Source organism: Pipra filicauda, unplaced genomic scaffold, assembly GCF_003945595.2.
Source record: "Pipra filicauda isolate LSUMZ 115617 unplaced genomic scaffold, ASM394559v2 scaffold717_size297095_pilon, whole genome shotgun sequence".
Lineage (NCBI taxonomy): Eukaryota > Metazoa > Chordata > Aves > Passeriformes > Pipridae > Pipra > Pipra filicauda.
Genome location: NW_024104884.1, coordinates 171837 through 186597, shown reverse-complemented (window position 1 = coordinate 186597; position 14761 = coordinate 171837). Strand labels below are relative to the sequence as shown.

Sequence of the window (14761 nt, the reverse complement as noted above, 5' to 3'; positions counted from 1 at the left end):
TCGAAGGAAAACAGTGGTGTTTTATTGGTGCATGTGTGGTGCTCACCATGCCAGTGTCCTTCTGGGTCCCACAGGCAAAGGCACAGGTCACCACCCCCAGCAGAAAGGGTTGTCACTGTGAGTCGTCACCATCCTAAGGAGGTCCTGCAGGGATGGGAGGCATCTGGGAACAGGCTCCCCAGTGAGGTTGTGGAGTCTCCTTCTCTGGAGATACTCAGAAGTTGTCAGACACAATCCTGAGTGGATCCTGCAGAGAGGCTGGGCTAGATGACCTCCAGTGGTCCTTTCTAACCTCACCCATCCTGTAGATTCTATGACATCCATCCAAATCCTAGTGTAGGAGACTGGGAATAGGTATTAACTTGCATTATGCATGAAAAGAAGGTCATGTTTAATACACCCAGGCTTCATCAGACACCCACAGGCAACCTGTGGATCCTGTTGAAAGGATCTTAGAAAGCCCCTCCTGGGCACTGTCATGTTGGAAAGACCCAACAGTGCAGTTTACTGTGCTTATTGCCTTCCTGCCTTCAAGATTTGCTCCATCATCATCCTCAGAGGTGCTTTTCCATGGAGATGATGACCAGGGAGGACAAAGCTGAGCATCCCGGGTGGATGCACCATCCCCCAGGCTGGATTTGGGACCAACTCCACCCTCAAGCCCACAAAGGTCAGCACCCAAATTCTTAGAACTCTTTGAAAGCCCAGACACAAGATTAATTTGACTGACAAAGAACTAATTGGTTTCAGGACTAATTAAGTACATATACTTGTCTTTGCTTAATCAGTGAAATTTCCAATGGCATTAAAGTGTCCAAGAACACAAATCCCCAGAGATTTAAAGCAAATAGTTAAAATCAACTTAGATCCAATTATCATATAAATCACTAATGACCTGGGTAAATTGGAAGCTCTTTGGTTCGGCCTCTGGGGAAGAATAAACCTTATAAAAATGAACATGTTACCTGGATTAATACACAGGCTCAGGGGACTCCACTGCAAATATTCCAACAGGACTTTTTCCAGTGACATTGTTATTCATCACAAAATGCCAATATTTCAAAACAAACAGGTTTCACGGGAAGGTTTTGATGAAACTTTCAGCAGGAACTTTGTGTTCAGCATCCAGAGCTATAATCACTCAAGAATAGCCATTTATCCATCGCTGGGCCCATTCCTGCTGAGTCCTTTAACTGGAGGGCAATTAGTAATTTCCGGCCCTGTCTTCCCACATTCTGCTTTTCATCTGGCTCGTGGTCACAGTCTGATACTCCATTTATTAAAAAAAGAAAAAAAAAGAAGGTGATTAAAGACTTTGGGTTTGGTCTAACGAGAAAGAACTTTGGCACATGCCCTGAGACAATCAGAGTTTTTAAAATTAATTAATTAAATGAAAAGGGGTGGTGGACAGGGAAAACCAGGTATCTTCCTTGAGTAATTTCAGTTGTCATTCAAACCACTCAAATTCAGATTTACAAATCTGAGGGAAGACCACAGAAGCATTTTGGTGACTGAAGCCACACGATGGATAAAAGACATCACAGAACAACACAGGAAACACCTCTAATAGGTTTATTTTTTCATCCACACTCATTTTTAGGTGCAAGTTACAGGTGGATCCCAGAAAACCTAATCTCCACTAACCACCTAAGCTGTCTCATCCTGACCTGTTTATTTTGCCAGCGCAGATTCCAACTTTATTCTCTATTCATGGGAATCTCAGGCTTGTAAAAAACTGGCACGTAAAGAAACAAGGAATAAAAAAAAAAGGTTAAATATGAGAATAATATATGAAATGCAGTTTTTATGCACCCAGTGATTACAAACCCTAGGGTTTATGCCTCCCAAATTGCAATGCGCATTAGGAAGTGCTGCCAATACAATCAAAATCTTCCCCTCCTGACTTCAAGGTTCAGCCAGGAACTGCTCCCAGTCAGAATCCCATCCCTTCCAGAATGCCTGTTTTACTCTGTGATTCCCTAATGTCTCACCAAAGAGTTAATGAGCGCAGAGAGGCACGAATGGGATAAAGAATTAACAGCAAATACCTCATCCACGGTGGGATAAAGTGATTAAAGAAATATTCTTGGACCTTGGGCTGTGTCTTACAGAAAGAACAACATTCTTACCCCTAACCTGAAGTTAAAGTTCCACCCCGAGTGGTGACTACAAAAGCAGCCTCTGCAGAGGTGTGTTTGTACATATGTTTTGGCTGTGCCCTTTTATTCCAAGCTCCTGCTCTGGAATCAGAGCACGATCCCACGAGTTCTGCATGAGGGTGGATGTTGCTGAATCCATCGATCAGCAGTGAGAGCCACATTAAATAGGAGGCCAGCTGGAGCACTGTGGGCTGCAAGAGGGGTCTGCTGTGTCACAAAACCCTCCCAAAAGGCACATCACCTTGACCAGGGAACGTGGTTTTTAAAGGATGGTGCCCATTCAAGCCACACAGGGCGATTTCTGGGTGACCAAAGGACCTTCACGAGACCCGGACGAAAGGGGTGAAAGCAAACCATATCCTCCTCCCTGCCTCCCCTCTTCATCTTTGCCCTTCCTACTCCACTGTGATCATTTTGCTTTGATATGTGCCCAGGAACTCTCCGTGTGCTTAAAAAACTTGGGTACCCGGGCAAGTAATAAATGTAATAAATATCTTTTTGTCATTTCCTGGTACACAGCACTTCAGTGCTCGAGATGCACGTTGGTACTTCTCTTTTTCTTCCTTGCTTTTAAGGAAAAAAAGGCTTAATAAACAGGCAAAGTAGAAAACAAAAGGAGTCCACATTCCTCCTCGCTCAGCCTCCTGCTCCTCAGGGATCTCCAAAAAATCCAGAAGATGGGCTAAGCCTCGGCAGCTCATCATCGTTCCTTTTCCCTCATATCATTAGGAGGATCATTAGAGGTCAGAGTCGAGTTTTATCCTTGTGAGGATAAAGCAGCTCACAAAAATTGAAGCCTGTGGCAGAATAAAACTCTGATGGAGCCACTCACCCAAAGCCTTGTTGCTGGAAATGCCCGGCAGCACCGAGGCGTCGAGGATGTCGGGATGCAGCGGATTCCAGGGTGGAATTACAGGTGCCCAGGAGAGGAGGAGGAGGAGAGGCTGAGCTGCAGGGCAGTGGTGCTAATGAACTCTGGCTTCTGCATGGGTTTTGCTGCTTTTCCCATTCCTACCTGGGTAAGGGAAACTCGGGGAAAATTTTAGCACGTCAGGGCCCTGCAGAGGCAAAGACAAAGCAAGGCTCGGTTTGAGAGTAGGCAGGGACCTGAACAATGATTGTGGCCACTGTCACAGCCCTGGGAATGCCATTTATAACACAGTGTGTTGGTGGGATAATGGGAAATAGCCCATCAGGAGGGCTCACTCAGCCAGCACCAGGCAGCACCTACTGGTGTGCAGCCCACACAGGGGAACGGGGGAACAGGGGAACACACCTGAGGTGTTCTCAGAGGAGGGTTGGCCAAAGCAGGGCTGGAAAGATGCAAGTTCAAGGGTTATAACGGGATCTCCCTCCAGCTGGCGAGAGGATTTGCTCCCAGAACAGAGATCTGCTCTGATCCTACAGCTCCCTGTCAGGATCCCAGACAAACTGGTGGAGATGGACCCAATCAAGCTCTCACTGATGGACAAACACCAACACCAAGGCAGGTGAGGGAGCTGAGCACCAACCCCTCCATCAAGTCTGGGGCTGATGGTGCTCCAAAAAGCTGACCAAAAAAATCAACCAGGGCTGCAAAGCACAATTCCCACCTGACCCCTGTCATTAGATGCATCCCTGATCCATGAACGTGGATTACCCTGATGTTACTCCAGGTGAATGACATGGTTTTAAGTTGCTTCCTACTTTTTATTCCATGCCATCAGTGTGTTATGTTACCAAAGTATTCAATCTCATTTTATATTCATTTATGGCCATTAGCCCACTGCCCAACACAGGCACCGTGTGCTGAGCTTGCCCACCCAGACATTCCTCACCTTGGGAAGCACGGGATGATTTCAAGCCAGGCTCAGCCAGTCCCTGGCCCTGGGTCTGCATTTCAGGGCTAAAAATATCTTCCCATCTTTGCAAGCACCAAGTCAGCTGCATGCAGGCAGGGAGGGACATCCAAGTGGAAAAACCACATCCTTCCTCACGTGACATGTCACATTTGGCCTGGAGAATTTGCTTTTCTCTGGGGAGTCAAGTCTTCAGCTGGAGTCAGTTCTTGAGATAAAAATAGGTCAGATCTTGTTTCCCCTCAGGGTTCTGGGTTCTGGTTTGTTGTGGGGGTTTTTTTCCCTCTTTGTGCTGGAAAAACCCTCCATGGTGTCTCAGGAAGCTGAATCTGGGATTTCCCTGCATTTATTGCAAGGTGATCATCCACCTGCACACTTACTTACCTGTGGCTCCCACCTTACCTGGGCTCCTTGTCTCCAGAGTTGTATCTTCGGGATGGAGAGGCTGGAATTTGCTCTGCTGGCTGCAATCCATATCCAGCAAGCCCCTAAATTTCCAGGGAAACATCCACAGCCAGGGCACCCACCGGAGCTTCACTGTTTTCAGTGGGATGCTGAGTATTCCCGGTCTCCTCCGTGGAATGTCAGCGTTGGCAAACATGGATTTGATGGTTGCTAAGCTACGTGGAGCTGATGGGTGAACACAGGGCTGGGCAAGCTCAGGTCCCTAATCCATGGGGTGAGGGAAGGGGGGATGTCTGGGAAAAGAGAGCCACGGGATTCACTGTTCCCAGCACAATCAAGGCTGCCAATGCCTGCTGGGGCTTAAATTCCAGGGATACCCCAGGGGTGGGTGGCATGAGAAAGAGCACAAGGATGCTTGAAGATGTGTCTTTTAAGACCATGGAGGCTTTAAAAGAGCTTAGCCCCTTGCTGTAAAAATAAAATCAAATGCTGCTGTGCAACTCCCAACCCCTCTAAAGCTTCAAACACATCCCTCGAAATTAAATAAAAAAAAAAAAAGGGGGGAAAGATTTTACTCTGGAAAACCCCTCAACCATCAAAGTATTCAAAATAAAAAAAAGCCTAATGAACAACAATGTTTCAAGTAAAGCAAATAAAAACCACTCCCTGAAGAGAGGCAATGAGCAACAGAGCCAAGCTGGGACCCTTCCCTTCCCACCCTCACCAGTGTCTTCCCAAAGGTCTTGGAGCCCATGGATGTCAGGGCAGGTCCCTGAGTGATTTTCCTGCAGGTTTGGTGAAGTGGGAGCTTTTTCTTGACTTTTTCATTCCCCACCGCTGCTATTTAATGAATAAAACCTAACCAACAGTCATAATAAAGCCTCCCAGGTGGTAGGAGGGGAAGAGACGCCTCAAAATTGTCATTATAGTGGGAGGATTGATCCTCCCTCCGGTAACTCAGCTCTGAGAGACCTGATCTCATCAGCCTGACCTTTTGTTTAGCTCTAACTGGTTATGGCCTTGCTGGTGTGGACATCTGTCCCCTCAGGCCACATCTTCCACCCTGAGACACATCCCAGGCATCAGAGCACGAGCCAAGGCAGACCAAGATGTTCCAGCTGCAGCCTGAGAAGGTCCCCCAACACCCCAGTGCCCTGTGTAACTCGTTTTTCTGGGAATTGGTGGTGTTAGTGCCACACAAAGCCACTCTTGGAAGGTGCTTCAATACCAGGGCCTGGACTGGCTTGTGACCAGGGAAGAGATGTCCCACCAGCCTGACTGGGGAAGGTTTATTTAGTGCCTCCAAACAGAGGATTTTTGGGGGGTATTTCTCATCGGAGACAGTTTTCATGTTACAGGGTTTTCCAGCAAGTGTTTTCTGTCTCCAGAGCAACAGTGCTGTGTGAGCACAGAGCACAGAGAGCCTCGGTGCATCTCTGTGGGGGAAGGAGAACCAGCTTCCCTGGATAACTGGGCTCCTGGCCCTTCTGCCATGGCCGCCAACACTGGGACCAATTAGTGCCTCTGTACAAACCACTCCTGGCTGGATCCAGAGTGAACAACACCAGCAAGAGTTCTGCAGGCTTTTGTACAGAGGGAAATGATGGTGTTTGAATAGCAATTACTGGGTTTGACGAGGATTTGTGCTGTGGGGGGGGGAGAGATGTCCAAGCACGTGCACACACGCACACTCCAACGGGGCTGCAGCAAGGTCTGCTCTCACTCCTGCAACTCCCTGACAGGAGGGGGGAGCCAGGGGGGTCGGGATCTGCTCCCAGGGAACAAGGGACAGGAGGAGAGGGCACGGCCTCAAGCTGTGCCAGGGGAGGTCGAGATTGGATATTGGGAAAAAACTGCCCAGGGCAGGGTGGAGTCCCCATCCCTGGAAGGGTTTCAAATCCCTGTGGATGTGGCACTTGGGGACATGGGGCAGTGGTGGCCTTGGCACTCACTGCTGGGTTGGCAGTTGGCCTCTATGATCTTATGGGTCTTTTTCAACCCAAACAATTCCATGATTCTCTGATCATTGTCCTTAGGTAGGGCTAACTCTCCTGCTCCTGCCAGACTGCTCTGGGAGAGGAAATAAATCCAGTGAGCACCAAGAGCTCCAAATTCTTCCTGTCCAGCTTCCTGGTGAGGAAGAAAAAAGTAAAACTGGTCTCATGGGGAAGCAGACTGCTGTATTCATCAGAGACCTGGTGTCAGCAAGGAAGCTGAGGAAGGGTTTGGTGGCCCAAACAAGTTCCCAACCCAGTAAGTGGTGCTTCCAGGAGGTTGTTAGAGGCACCTTAAGCACAAACTCTGGTGCTCACCCTGCTTTTGTTCCGTGTTTAATGGAGATGGGGATAAACAGGGATCACAAGCTGCAGTAACACAGAGAACTTAAGAGGGAAGAGATAAATAGATAAATCTCTCCGTGCTCTGGAGCAAAGGACTCATCCAGAGATGTGTTGCATTATCCACACACTCAAGGGATCTCATCCACCCCCTTCCATGTGAGACCAGCCCTCCTGGCCCCCCAGATGATGAGCTGTACTCAGCAGCCAGGCTCAATGAGCAGAGGGTTGGTTTTAATGTCCATAATGTCATTTTTTTGTCCCTTTTTTTTTTCATGAGCCTCTGGTGAAGTGTTCCCGGCAGCAGCTCCAGACCCAGCGCTGCCTGGCAGAGGCCTGGCCACAATTCCTCCAAGGAGCAGCCAAGTCCAAATGAAGACAAAGCACTGGGAGGCTGTGATGGACGACGGGCAGAGCTGCCTCGTCTGAGCCGCTCGTACAACACCCAAACGAAGACACAAATCAATGCAAAGTGTTTGAACTCCAGAAAGAAAGGGAAAATCAGCACATCCATCACGCTCAGACACACGTCCACTCCAGCCCAAATGTTGGCAGAGTTTCTCAGCGCTGGCAGCAGCTGGATTAACACAAACTGGGATGTACAAGCACGGGACACGAGGTCCCTCTTCCTTCCCCAAGAGGCAAATGGATCCCTGTTGCCTTCAGGGCTGCCACTGGATTCAAATGTTTTTCCAACGCACCTTCAAAGACAGGATTGAGCCCCACTTTAAGGAAGGGACACTGAGGGGATAAGTCCTACCCCACAGCTTAGTTTTGGAGAGGAAGATCAAGTTGGGGTTAGGAAAGACAATGGGAAGGAATTCCTGGCTGGCAGGGTCGGGAGAGGCTGGCACAGGTTGCCCAGAGAAGCTGTGGCTGCCTCTGGATCCCTGGAAGTGTCCAAGGCCAGGTCGGACAGGGCTTGGAGAAACCTGGGCTGGTGGAAGGTGTCCCTGCCCATGGCAGGGGGTGGGACTGGATGATCTTTGAAGTCCCTTCCAACCCAAACCATTCTGTGATTCTATCCATGGAGTTGGAGGGGGATAAGAAGCCAGAGCACAACCATATATCCTTTTTTCTAGCTCTGATGGAGTATGGAAGAGCCTCTCAGGGGCCTTCTGTCCATCTCTCCATGTCACCACTCTATTAGGGAGGTGACTGCACTGCAGTCCATGTGTGACTATTAAGGCAGCAGCCCTGAGTTTATTAAGCTCAGTTTAACATCGATTCTTTTTCGAGTTGCTCTGCTCAGTGGTAAGCAGTGCTTGGGGTGGGTTCTGGGCATACAAATTAAGCATCAGCTGGATTCCAGAGAGGTTGGTTGTTCAGTTTTAACTGATATCAGGCACTTTTGCAGTACCAGAAGAGGTAGTTTTCTTCTCCCCAGCCTAGATGTCTGAAACACGAGGGTGTTCTACAGCCAGCTTATTCTCCCAGACTTAGCCATCCTCTTCTTCCTGTAAATCCCAAATAATCCATCCTAAGAAACAACTGCTGCACCAGTTTATTAAGTTTATTAAGACCATGGCTATCAGACAGCTCTAGGCATTTCAAAGAGCCTGAGTACAAGGAATACATCTATAAAAACCAGATTTAATGAGGAGGTACTAAATGGTGCAAAGCATCTCCCCATGCACTGATGGCTGAGTCCTCTAGTGACACTTTCTCACCTTGAGGATGTCATTTGACTTCTTGCAGAGCCCTTGTTTCTGGTTGTCTGCAGACCCCTGGGAGTACATTTAACTTGCTCATACTTTGCCATGGTTGCAACTTGACTTTGTAACAAAAACAATGCAGAAGTGCACGTTTGGATTTATCAGAGAATCATGGAATGGTTTGGGTTGGAAGGGATCTTAAAGCCCATCCAGTGTCACACCCTGCCATGGGCAGGGACACTTTCCACTAGCCCAGGTTGCTCCAACCTGGCCTTGGACACTTTCAGGGATCCAGGGGCAGCCACAGCTTCTCTGGGCAACCTGGGCCACCCCCTCCCCACCCTCCCAGCCAGGAATTCCTTCCCAACATCCCATCTCACCCTGACTCCTTTAACCAGATTTGGGTCCTGGAGAGAAGGGCACCAGGACCAGCCTCCCGCTCCCAGTTCAGCTGGTTTGAACCTTGGCCAGAAACACTAACACAGAGATCACTGAAATCAGTAAGAAACAGTCCCCTGAGCATTCCTGAGCCTCACCAGGGTCACACCAGGAGACCAGGAGGAGCTCAAACTCAGATGTATGACCACAAACTCATTTCTAATCCTGCATCACTTTCAGGTCGTTGCCCAAAAGCTCATGAGGCACGGAGAGGTTGGAGCAGGAGCCCTCCAAATTCCTGGGAGAACCAGCAAAGGGGAAAACTTGCAGGCAGCCCCCTGGGTGCTCCCGTGTTCCATGGAAGGACCAGGAGACACATTATGGGGAGTACTGGCTCCTTGTTGCCCCCATAATATCCCTCCTGCAGAAGGGATAAATCACTCCCTTTGCCTAAAAATGGGATGCATCCCTTCAGGACTTCTCCAAGCCCATGTCCTGATGGGAGGTCACCCCTCTGTGCTGACACCACTTCAAGCTCTTCCCTTTGAGTCTGACCCATGGCAAGACCCAGGGGGTGAGCACAGGATTTTTTAGCTAATGCTGATCTCTTTGGAAAATGGACTCACGAAGGACACTGGTAGGACTGTAAACTCTTGGACACAGGGAGCATGTTTTGTGCCAGCCCCTGTGGTGCCAACCACAAAAAGCGTGACCAGAGACGCTCCAGTGACCACAAATAATTCCCCTTTAATGGCAGAAATGAGAGTTTGTGCAGTGGCCAAACATCTGCCAGGAAGGGGTGAGGTGGAGTTCAATGCTGCCCCAGGGTGGGAAAGGACCTTCTGGACCTGTCTGGAAGCACACAGGGACTTCATCCAAACCATCCAAACTTCTCTGAGAAATCTCCTTCTGAAACCTCTCCTTTGCCAGCTTCCTGGGCCAAGGGGTCTCCTTCCCCCACAGCAAATGCACCCATGCCCCAAGTATCATAAATAAATCCCCAATAGCTCTGGATGCAAAGAAAAGGGGGGATTGTTATTCCACTGGGCTGTTTGAAATTGCAGGAAGCACTGGAATCTGTAAAATGGGGCTGTGATTCCATGTCATGTGTCTCTCCCAAAGCAGTGTCTCTCCCCACCACACCCAGGTTCACCTGCTAAATATTCCCTTTTTACCAACACAAAGCCAATAAGGAAGGGGGGGAAAAAACAGTGCTGCCTCAAAGCTCTCCCTGAGCACCCCATGCTGCCCATCCCACCTAAAAATGAGTCCTGATCCCCTGCTCACTGTAACCCCAGCCTTCCTTTGCTCTGCATCTTCATTATAGGAGATCCCAATATCAAGGTTTTTATCTGTATCTTAAATCTTAAAGAATATTTTTTTTGGCCCTCTGGACCACTTGGAAAATGACTGGAATAAATATCTGCCTTTTTTAAGAGGAGCACACGGGAGGATTCACCGCTGGGGAGAGGGCAGCAGCTGTGAACAGATGTGTCCTCAGGTCAATCCAAACCCTATTGTCGTTCCCCACGGCCCTGACAGGAGCAGACACTCACAGCTACATCTATTACAGCCAACTAGACAAGGTCAGGGCCCAGGATCAAACTCCAGCACACAATTACACATTCTTTTAAGCTACTGCCAGGCTCCCTGTCCCAGCCTCAGGCCACCCTGAGCAGCCTCACAGCCACTGGAAAGACCTCAGAGGTCTCACATGGACTCTACAGAATCACAGAATATTTTGGAAGGGATTTTAAAGATCATCTCTTTGTAGCCCCCTGCCAGGGGCAGGGACACCTTCCACCAGGCCAGGCTGCTCCAAGCCCTGTCCAGCCTGGCCTTCCCAGGGTACAAACTGGGTTTGGTCACCCTGTTTTGGAGGACAAGAAAACTCGATCATGGGGACACGACCACGCTGTGCTGGGTCTCAGGGCTGGTGGGTGACCTCTGCCCGCCTTATTTATGACAGTGACATGGCCAAACAGCCCTGGGCTCTTCTGCAACCTCTCCTTTGAAAATGCCACCTCACTGCAGAGTCTTCCTCACACCTTCACTGAGGGTGGCAGAGAGGGCTGAGGAAGGAATGTTGCCTCCTGTATGGAAAGCAGACCCCCAGGCTGGGCACCACAAGCTCCAACAGGTGAGAACAGCGTGGCCCCTTTAGTGCCATCCCACCAGGAGATCAGCTGGTGGCTGCACAGCTCCTGGCTGAGGGAAAAGCCTTGCTCAGGACCCTCAGGACAGTTTGGCAGGAGCTGTAACAAATCCCCTTCACCTCTTCCCCTGCACACACCAAACTTCAGTGTCTGATGTGTTTTCACATCCCATTTACAGTCTCTTTGCAGTGCTGGGAAGAAGGAGGAGGACCCTTCCCACCTTTGGGGAGGACAAGAGTCTGGGAGCCCACACAGCTGGATTTGGGATTTGTGGGGAGACTGGGGGGGATATTCCAGCTCTGACACCTCCTCCTGCCGTCCAAGCTGGTCAGACTTGGGGAAGAGTGTGCTGAGAGATTTTCAGTGCTGCCTGTCACCATGGAAACCCCTTCCCCAGCATCCCAGGGATGCTCCTGTTATGGGGTGGCCACAGAGCCCTGGGAGAGGACCAGGGAAGGGTTATGGGGCAGAAAAAAGAGATGAGACGTGTCCCTGAATCCTCAGAGCTCTGTGAGCAGGGTGGGATCAGTCTGCACGTCTCAGCCCTGGGGAATGGCAAAGCTGATCCCTGCCTTAGCCCTGGCACTAAGTGGAAAGGTTGGGAATCCTCTGAGGAGCCTGTAAAAGTCCCTTCTTCCCAGCCCAAGCTCCAGCCAACACTGTCTCAGGCACAGAAAACCACCCAAACCCCGAAGTTTGCTCAGAAGGAGCAGCACAAATCCCCTTCTGCCTCATAGGAAGGTGGTGAAGGGAGGATGGACGAGACATCCAGATTCCATGATCCCAGTCTCCCTCTCCTCCACCACCTCAACCAGCCGACCCAAGTCTTTACAAGACCAGGTCTGCAGGGAAGGAGTTTTGGGGCTGGAGAAATGCTTGAAAGAGGCAAAACCCACCTTGAACCACACACGTGCTTTAAGGTTGGCGGTTGTCCTCAAGGCAAACTGAGCTCAGGCTTGATTTGGATGCAGATTTTGTAGGTGTTTGTCAGTGTTTTCAACGTGTTTCAGGTTTCTTGTTTGTTTTGTGCCCACAGTGTTTATTGTGTGTTCGCTGCCTGTGTTTTACCAAACGGCAAGAAACATGTAAACAGCAAATGATCAAAGCAATAGATCTTTTCCATGTAAAAGCAGGCAAGCCAGATGGAGTTAATTAATGAAGATGTTTAGCAAGACTAGGGTTTAGCTCAAATGCAAACAGGTTGTTCCCAGAAGCATCAATCTAATCCAATAAACAACTTGTGGGGGCGTAAGAAACTGCTGCTTTGTTCCTTCCTTCCCATTACAAAGAGCTGAGCTGAAATTTTTGTTGCCGCCTGCTTAATCCTGGTGAGAGGTTTTTTGAATTAACAGCACCAAAAAGGTAATTCCTTGCTCGTGCTGGAAGCATCCTCAGCCTGCACGTCTTGATCCTGTTGCTTCAGGCAGAAGAGCAGCCGAGTATCCGAAAGCAAATCCCATCTTCAGCCTCTTTTCCCAGCCTGCCAACAAGGGAGTTAATTATGGCCAACAGTAACCATGTGGACATGGCTGTGCAACTGCATCCAGCCAAGAGCCCTCTTCTCTATCAGATGATAATTCAGGATGTTATGTCAGGTTTTATTTTTATTCCACAAGATATTAGCAGGCATAAACCCTTACGATGCCCCGGGTGACATCCCGTTCAATCACCGCTCTGTGATCCACCCCGTAACTCAGATTTAAGGGCCAGCTTTATGCCACAGGTTATTGATCCATTATCTGGCTCGGGCTGCAGCAGGATGGGATCCCCTGCTTGGACAGCAAGAAAAGAGGAGCTGGCAGCGTCCTCTGGGACAGCAGGGATGTATGGAATTCCTGGGGGCTGCAGGGACAGGGTTCCAATGCTGTCAGGAGCAGGGAGAAGAGTGAGGTGCCTCAGCAGAGTGAGGACATGGCTCTGTGTGCATTCCAGTCAACCAGCTGCATAATGGGACACTGGGGGCAAAACAGCAATTCAGGTCTTATTCACAGAATCCCAGGATGGTTTGGGTTGGAAGGGACCTTAAAGCCCATCCAGTTCCAATCCCAACACCTTCCCCTATCCCAGGTTGCTCCAAGTCCCATCCAACTTGGCCTTGGACACTTCCAGGGATGGGAAATCCACGACCTCTTTGGGACAGCCTGTGCCAGAGCCTCATCACCCCATGAGTAAAGAATCATTAAAGGGGTCAAACTTGTCATTTCTGAAACAAAAAGAGGAGGATGGCTCCACCTCTCTCCAGGGCAGGTTGCTGTGCTCAGGAGTCTCTACCAGGCTATGCCTGTCCCAGCAACTGTGGATCAGAGGATATTCCTATGAGGAAGTTGTGGATTCAGTCCCTGGGATGCTCACAGAGGTGGCTACAGCTCCAATTGCCATGTTTGGCAGCAGGAGAAGGGATCAGGATCTCACAACTCCTGTTGGTGAGGAGCCCCAGGCCAACTCCTGTGGCTGTGAGACCCTTCAGCCCTCAAGGCTTTTACCTCCCCTTCTTTCCCTTGTCACAGAGAACACCAAGATTTTTGGAGCCTGCCTGTTGCATGAGGTGGAGAAATGGGACCTGGGTTTAGCAAAGCCTGGATGACTAAACACAGGTAGCACTGCACACAAAAAGGTCTGGAAAGCTCCCATGTGTGGCGTCTTCTCCTGCCCTTTTCGCCTTGACAGACCAGCTTCTCCTGGCCCTTGTGAGAGGATCTGCTTTGGAGATGGCAGTGCAAGGCTGCCACTGCAAAACTGATCCAAACTCACCAAATTCACCCTTCCCTCCACCTCTTTTCCCACCAAAAACTGTGAGTGAGGTGAAGATGAGCGAGGCCATCATCCAGCCACTGGCCATTCCTGCTCCATCATCCCACAGCTGGAGACTTTCCTGCTTTGGGACTCACTGAGCCTGGCCCTTGTGCAGCTGCTAACGTGGCAGAGGACTCAGAGGACTTCTTTATCCATGAGAAACGCTCCTATGTGGTGTTTGTCCTTGCAACACTTCTTGTAAACCCATTTATTTTGAGGAAAAGCTGCTCAGCAACCCCAAGGTGTCGTCATCTCTCAGCTGCTGCGGTCACACCGGGCCCTTGAGAGATGGCAGAGACACAGGAAAACATCAGGATAACTTTATTTTATGGTTGTACCACCCCCTCTCATCACCTACAGCTGGGAGCTCTTGAGTCAAAGCTGCTTCTTCCTCCAACTCCCCCTCCATCCCTTCAAACACACGCTTTGAAGGGGTTTAAATGCTCCTCAGCCAGCCAGTGAGTCACTTATCTCCGTGTGCCTCCAGATCCTGAGCTCAGGGGAAAAAAAAACAGGTAAGGATGCAAAGAAACAGATTTCAGACTTTCTCTGCATGAAAACAAAGAAATGTGCCTTTTCCCTGGTTTGGTTTTCCAAGTGCCACATCCCTTGGAGGTGTTCAAGGCCAGGTTGGACAGGGCTTGGAGCAGCCTGATCTAGTGGAAGGTGTTCCATGGCAGGGGATGGGAATGAGGTGACCTTGAAGGTGCCTTCCAACCCAAACCATTCTGTGATTCCATGAATTTTCAGACAACATGAAGTTTCAGACCCAAAGCGTCCTGGGATTTGCCTGATTTCCTCACACCATGGCTAAGAAAGGTCAGACTTGCTTTTATAACCACTGTTCTCCTCCCCAGCTTCCTCAGGCTGCAGCCAGCCTCCAACCAAAGGGATCAATAATCAATAACCAATTTAAAAATCATCATCAAGGACTGAAAGGCTTGGCATTCACACCCCCTCAGGTGGCTGTAACCACAGCAAATCAACATGGAACTGCAGTGGGTCCCAGCTGAAGGCACATCCCCGGGGCCTGAAATGGCC

General features: G+C 49.6%; 1 long non-coding RNA gene across 1 annotated transcript; it reads right to left on the bottom strand.

Annotated features, from left to right (window-relative positions):
* LOC120324818 lies at window positions 1-4769 on the bottom strand. The gene is made up of 2 exons (XR_005566449.1): window positions 966-4769; window positions 1-344 (listed from the first exon to the last, which is right to left on the bottom strand). It is a non-coding gene; the product is annotated as an uncharacterized LOC120324818 (long non-coding RNA).
* Window positions 4770-14761: the final 9992 nt, after the last annotated feature.